This window comes from Echinops telfairi, unplaced genomic scaffold, assembly GCF_000313985.2.
Source record: "Echinops telfairi isolate 266 unplaced genomic scaffold, ASM31398v2 ScPeMD7_7458;HRSCAF=8496, whole genome shotgun sequence".
Classification (NCBI taxonomy): domain Eukaryota; kingdom Metazoa; phylum Chordata; class Mammalia; order Afrosoricida; family Tenrecidae; genus Echinops; species Echinops telfairi.
Window position 1 is genome coordinate 3,749,698 of NW_022111358.1, and position 7,824 is coordinate 3,757,521.

The window sequence follows — 7,824 nt, forward strand, 5'->3', positions numbered from 1 at the left end:
TCTGGTGTCACAGCTGTACTCCTGGCCCTTGGTAGTAGTGAGAAAACACACACACACACACACACACACACACACACACACACACATTCTAAGAGTGGGGAGGAGCCCGGGTGCTGTAGTGGTTCTGTGTTGGGCTGCCAGCAGAAAGATCAGCAGTTTGAAACCACAAGACGCTGAGGAAAAAGTCTCGAACAACCAGGGGGCAGTTGTACTCTGTCCTCCAGGCTCACTCCCGGGGTCAGAGTTGACTGGATGGCAGTGAGTTTGGTTTTTTGGTTTTATAGGAACGAGGAGGGAAATGAAGGGTATTTTGAGGCCGAAGGAGCAATACACTTCATGGATATGGAAGTATAAAAGAGTGTTTGAAGCATTCATGTAGCAGGATATAGTTATATAAAAGACAGCAATAGGTGAGGCTGAAAACTCAATTCATGAGTTCATCATGCTAAATTAAGCAGTTGAGACTGTTTAAGCATGAGCTAAATATGAAAAAAAATAACTGTATTAAGAACTAGAATTGTACAAGACTAAAGGAAGAGAGGAGGAATACATCTTAAAGGTTGCATCTGAGGCAAAACCTCATTCAGTGTTGTCTTTAAGTAATACAACCCTGTCACCTTTCTAATGCATATGCAGCTAGTCTTCAACTGTAAACACCTTTGTGTCTTTATCCGAGGGCTTCTTGCAGTCCAGTTATGGGGACAGATTAGAGGTGTTTAGAAGTGAACATCTATGGGAGGTACTCAGCCAGTAATGGATAGGGAGTTGGAGACTCAACCTCCAGTCTCTTTGTCTTGTGGATGAGACCATTTTGAGGCATGTTCTACACTGTCCCCCAGAGTGCCCCAAGGGAACAAAGCCCCAGTTGCTTACAGTGTAACTTGCCTAGTAATGCATTTGTTGCCTTTCTCTCCTTTCCTGTATTACTTCCCTACTCCCCCAATTAACTTGCATTCAAATCCTTGTCCCAAGATCTGTTCTAAGGGAACCCAAACTAAGCCAGGTGCAATCAAGAGTGGGGGCATAATTGGATCAAAGCAGAGAAAGAGAAATAGCTAAGGATCATTATTTTTTTCTTCTGATTTATCAGGCTTATTAAAGGGGATACCATTTGGTGAACATTTTAAATAGGAGCTAAAAACAGGTTTGAGGGGTAATAAAAAGAGTGAGTTTCCAAGTGTAAAGATTTACAGTCTCAGAAATCCAAAAGGGCAGTTCTCCTCTGACCTGTAGTGTCATTGTCAGTCAGAATCGACTCAGCGGTGATGGCAATTGAGCAGCAGCTGGATAGCTTAAGGTAGCATCCCACCAGGAGTCCCTGAAACACATTATGAAGCATTGATGAAAAGTGAAGCCGATTTGATCCATTGGAAGATGTTGGAGGCATTGTCCAGCCTGAATAATATTAACCTCCCATTTAAGTTAGTCAAAGTACACAGCACTCAGGCCACTTCCTCACGCTCATCCATTAGATCCTAGAGTTATTAAGTTATTAGCTAAGAGGCAGAGACCCTGTGAATCTAGTTAAGGACCCTTCATACTCATTCCCAGTAGAGTTGTAGGTTGGTGAATTGCATCATTTGGCATTAAGTCATGAGTGAAGATAAAATGAAACCATAAAAATACTCAATGTGTAAAAAGGCAGGGAAAGCAGAAAAGAGTATCCAAAATAGATTTTATCCTACAACTTTGCTGGATTTATTTATTAGTGCACAGCTTTCTTGTGGGGTATATGGCATTTTCCTATACATAGTATCACATCCTCTGTGATGAGAGTTTTATTTCCTTTCTGATTTGGATAGTTTCTTTTTATTACCTAATTGTTCTTGCTAGAACTTGCAGTACAATGTTGAATAAACCCACTCACAACCATTGAGGTAGTGAGTTTATTGTGCCAACCTGGCACACATGTGGGGTTAATTGAAGGCAGAGGGATAAATGGCTTGGTGAGCCTCGCCTTTCTAGTTCTCGGGTCTCTTGCTTTCTAATGGTCGGACCAGGATGCAGCTGCCTTAGCCAGTTCCCTGCTTTAGCTGGCAAGTCTCACTTCCTGCAAGACATCCCTGAGGAGAAGCCACATGGACCTACCCCGATGCAGCCCTGGGTGCTGGAGCACCCGTTTGGAGACCCTTACCAGCGCTGAAATGCTTACACATTCACTGACTCGGCTTTCCTCCTGCAGTTGGCATCATTGCATCTGTTTTGTGAGATGGAGAAGGACTTTGTGGATTGGTGTTGGACATATGGGTTAATGGGTTAATTTTGGACTTGTGGGCTTGGGCAGCACTTGATGTGCACTGAACCTTTACATAAAACTCTCTCTTATACATGAGTTTCTGTAGATTTCTTTCTCTAAAGTACCCAGACTAGCACAACCATCTAGGCAATTCCAATTCATACCCTTTATAGGATTTCTGAGGCTGCAAATCTTTATGGAGCAGAAAGCCTCATGTTTCTTGAGCTGGTAGGTTTGAACCACTGACCTTGTCATTAGCTATCCCAACATTTACCACACAGCACCAGCAGGACAATGTTGAATAGCAGTGGTGAAGGTGAGCATCTTTGTTTTATGGGGAGAGCTTTCCATTTTTCACCATTGACTCATTGTTGTGCTAAGGTGTCAATAGGCCGATTCACATACAATAGAATGAAGCATTGCCTGGTCTTAGACCATCCTCACAGTTGTTATATTTGATCCTATTCTTGTAGACACAGTGCTAATTCATCTTACTGAAGGTCTTCCTCCTTTTTACTGACCCTACTTTACCAAGCATGATGTCCTTTCCAGTGGCTGGTCCCTCCTGAGAACATGTGAGATGGAGTTTTGCCATCTTCTCTCCCCAAAAGCAGTTTGGCTGTACTGCTTCCAACGCAGATTTGTTTTTTTCCCCCTTTGGGCAGTCCATGGTAATTTCAATATTCTTCACCTTATATTATCCAGCTTCTCAGAGGATTTGCTCATCAGGCAAATTGAAAAGGTATGGTAAAAGACTACACACATTTCAAGATTTAAACTACTCAATCTCCCCTTGTTCTGTTTGAGTGACTGCTTCTTGATGTATTCCCCATGAGCAGAAATAATTGTTCTGAAATTCTCATTCTTTGCAATGGTATCAGTAGTTTGTTATGATCCACAAAGTTGAATGTCTTTGCATAGTTAACAAAATACAAATAAGTATTTTTCTGGCATTCTCTGTTTTGAGCCAAGATCCATGTGACATCAGCAATGATCTCTCTCCTTCCGTGTTGTATTCTAAAATTGGCTTGAATTTCTGGCAGCTTCCTGTAGATGTAATGCTGCAAACATTTTAAAATGATCTTCAGCAAAATTTTACTTCCATGTGATGTTAATGATGTTGTTCAATAACTTCTGTATTCCATGGAGTCCCCTTTCTTTGGCAAGGGCAACAATGTGGATCTCTTTCAAATTTCCAAACATTAGTGAATGCTTCTATCACTGCATTAGTGAACTGAAACATTTCAATTGTCTGGCGATTCCTGGAGCCTGTTCCCTATATATTTCTAGGGCAGCTTGGGCTTCATCCTTCTATACCATTAGTTCTTGATCATAGGCTTCCTCTTGAAATGCTTGAACCTTATTTGTTGGTGTACAGTGACACTGTATTCCTTCTATCCTCTTTTGATGCTTTCTGCAATGTTCAATAGCTTACCCATAGGATTCTTTACTATTTCAAACTTGAGGCTTAATTTTCGTCTTCGGTTCTTTCAGCTTGAGAAAAGCTGAGGGTGTCCTCCTTTGGTTTTCTAACTCCAGGTCTTTTCCCGATTCATTCTAATAATCTTTTCAAATTGTCCTTTGAAATTTTGTCTGCTCTATTACTCCATCATTTCTTCCACTCAGTTTATCTACTCTACAACCAAGAACCTGTTTCAGAGACTCTTTTGACATCACTTTGATCTTTTCTCTCTCCTGTCTCTTTAATGACGTTTTGCCTTTTTCATATGTAACTTTCTTTGTGGCATTCCACAACTAATATAGTCTTTGGTCATTAGTGATCAGTGTGGCAAATCTGTTCTTTGAGATGGCCTCTGAATTCACATGGGATATAGTTTCTGGTGTCATATTTTGACTCTTGTAGATTTGTTTTCGTTTTCTTCAGCTTTAACCTGAATATTCATCTGAGCAATTGCTAGTCTTTTCTAAAGTAGCCACTGTCCTTGTTTGGCTAGTGATATTGAACTTCTCCATCATATTTTTCCATAGATATAATCAATTTGGTTCACATATATTCCATCTAGTGAGGTTCACACGTATAGCCACAATTTATGCTGTTGGAAAAGGTATTTGAAATGAGTAAGTTGCTGGTCTTGCAAATTTCTGGCATGGAATCTCCAATTTTGTTTCTATTGCCCAATCCACATTTTCCAACTACTGATCCTCCTCTTTGTTCCCAGGTTTCTAATTTCAATCACCAAGAATTATCAATGCATCTTGATTGCATGTTTAATCAATTTCAGACCGAAGAAGTTGGTAGAATTCTTCAATTTCTTCATCATTGGCTTTGAGGTTGGTGTATAAATTTGAATAATAATCATAGTAACTAGATTCCTTGTAGTTCTATGGATATTATTCTACTACATCATTGCGCCTGAAGATCTATCTTGAAATGATTATGATGTTAGCTATTAAGTTTTTCAAAAATGTCTTTTATTATGTTGAGGAATTTAGCTTCTATTCTTATTCTGCTAGTATGTTTATCATGAAAAGGTGTTAGATTTTGCTAAATGTCTTTTCCATACAAATTGAAACAATAATCACACACACACACACAGATTCTATTAATGCCATGTTTACATTGATTGATTTTTATGTTGAACCACCCCTACAACCCATTTGGTTATTAAATCCCATTTGGTCATGGTATATAATCTCTTGAATATGCTGTTTGATTTGGTTTGCTAGTATTTTGTTGTAGATTTTTGCATCCATATTCATCAAGGGATATTGGGCTGAGATCTTTTTTTTAACAAATCATTTATTGGGGGCTCTTACAGCTCTTATAACAATCCATACATCAATTGTGTCAAGCACATTTGTACATATGTTGCCATCATCATTTTCAAAACTTGAACTGAAGTCTTGTGGCACTGATTTCATAGAATGAATTAGGAATTACTCCCTCCTCCTCTATTTTTTGAAAGATTTTGAAATAAATTGGAGCTAACTCTTTAAATGTTAGGTAGACGGGTAGTAAGGCCTTCTGGACCTGAACTTTTCTTTACTGGGAGGTTTTTGATTACTGTTTCAACCTTTTCACTGTTACAGGTTTGTTGTATTACCTACTCCCTTTTTAGTCAATTTGAGTAATCTGTATAAATTTATACATTTCACCTAGGTTACCTAGTTTTTTGACATACAAATACTCATCATATTTACTTATAATTTTTTAATGTCTACAGGATCAGCAGGAACGTCACCACTTTCATTTCTGGTTTTAGTTATTTGTATCTTCTCTCTGCTGATATTTTCAAAGAACCAGCTTTTTTGTTTCATTGATCCTCTTTGTTCTTGTTTTTATTATTTCCCTACATCTAATTGCTGTGGGTTTTACTTGTTCTTCCCCTTCTACTTTCTCAAGGTGCTAAGGTGGACTATTGATCTGGGCTCTTTCATTTGTCCCAAAATAGGCATTTTGAGCTCTAAGTTTCCCTCTGATATTTTCTTCACTCCATCCCATAGATTTCATGTCGTCCTTTCCGTCTCATTTGCCTCTATGTATTTTCTAATTTCCTTGTGATTTCTTCTTTGATCCATTAGTTTAATAGTGTTATTTTATTGACACTTTTTTGGTGAAAATGTCCATTTTCTTTTTATTACTGATTTTTAATTTCCTTCAACTATGGAGAACATACTCTGTATGATTTTAATTTTTTTTTAATTGAAGGCTGGGGAATGATCCATGTGTGCTGGAGAAGAATGTATATCTGATTCTTCTTGGGTAAGATGCTCTACAAATATCTTAGGTCTCATTGGTTACAGTGTCATTTAATTTGTCTATTTCCTTGATGATCTTTTGTCTAAATGCCCTCCTACTATTATTGAAAATCATAAGTTGAAGTCTTCGATGATCATTATAGAACTATCAGTTTTGTCACTGTTTGCTTCACATATCTATTCTGCTGTTACGAATATATGTGAGAGGGCTTCAAAAATTCGTGGAAAAACAAAACAAAAAGTTGGTGGGAATTTTAATTCTTTTAATTCAAAAAGTTTGTGTAAAAATTAGAATTAAAAGATAAAGGGACTGTCCTACCAACTCTTTGAAGCCCCTCATATATTGAGAATTATTATATAATGACCTGGTCCTTTTATCAATATATAATATGACCTTCCTTGTCCCTTATGAAAAATTTTCACTTAAAGTTGATTTTTTCTCATATTGACATAGCCACTCCAGCTGTCTTTTGGGTTCCAGCTGCATAGCCTATTTTCTTTCTATCCTTTCCCTTTCAATTTATTTATATATTTTGATTTAAAACAAGTATCCTGTCTGTGGCCATATCATCCTGAAGGTACTTCATCTTGTCTAAAATGGTTCTGGTAGACAACATATCGTTAGTTGTGTCATATTTTCTTATACATTTCTGCTAATCTGTGTCTTTTGGCAGGGGAGATGAATCCATTCACTTTTAGTTATTGATGAAGACTTATTCTGCCATTTAGCTATTTGTTTTCTGTGTCTTATGCACTTCTGTCCCCTATTTCACCAAGCACTGTCCTTTTATTATATACATAGTTGGGGTGTTTTTAGTAGTGAATTCATTTTGCTCCTGCTCATTTCCTTTTATGCATATATTTTTCAGAAATTTTTTTTGTGGTTACCATGGGAATTACATTTACCATTCTAAATTTATAGCAATCTGGTTTAAATTGATACCAATTTAGCTTCCATAACATGCAAAAACTCTGTTCCTCCCTTGCCCTTTATATTGCTGATGTCACAAACATTTTTATACATGACATGCCCAGTATTTAATACTTACAAGTATTGTTTTTATAATATGTAAGACACACTGTAGATACAAACCAAAGAAAGCCCAGCAAAACTGGTCTTTATATTTGTTTTAAAATGACCTTTCCAAGGGTTTTTATTTCTTCATACTGCTTTGAGTACTAGCTAGTGTCTACTTTTCAGACTGGAGGACTGTGCAAATGAATTTAGCAAAATTGCAGGGTACAAGATCAACACATAGAAATGAGTTATGCCTTTATCTTAAAAGGAAAGAAATATATATATCTCTTTTACAATAGCATTGAAACGAACCAAATACTAGTAATACATTCAACCAATGATGTACAATCTTTCCACTGAAAACACTGATGAAAGAAATTAAAGAAGTTCTAAATAAATGAATCAGTGGGTTGCATAAATGGCTTAAGACACTTGGCTGCTAGCTTAAAGGTTGGTGGTTAGTCCACCAGAGGTACTTCAAAAGAAAGGTCTGGAAATTTAATTTTGAAAAACCAGCATTGAAAACTCAATGGAGCCCAGTTCACTCTGACACATAAGACTTCCCAAAAAAAACACTCCTAATTCCATTAGGCCAATTCCAACTCATAAAGACCCTATCAAAGGATTCCAAGACTGTAAATCTTTACAGATGCAGACAGCCTCATATGTCAACTTTGAGGTTAGCAGCCCACACATACCTCACTTTGTCACTAGGGATCCTCCCACCAGGATTTCAAATTATAAAAAACTGCTTTAGAGGTGGGTGGTCGAGAGGGAGCAAGATTGCAGGGATTAATGCCATCACTACAGACTTGAAAGATATAAGGGTGATGGAACCTACCTGATGTCC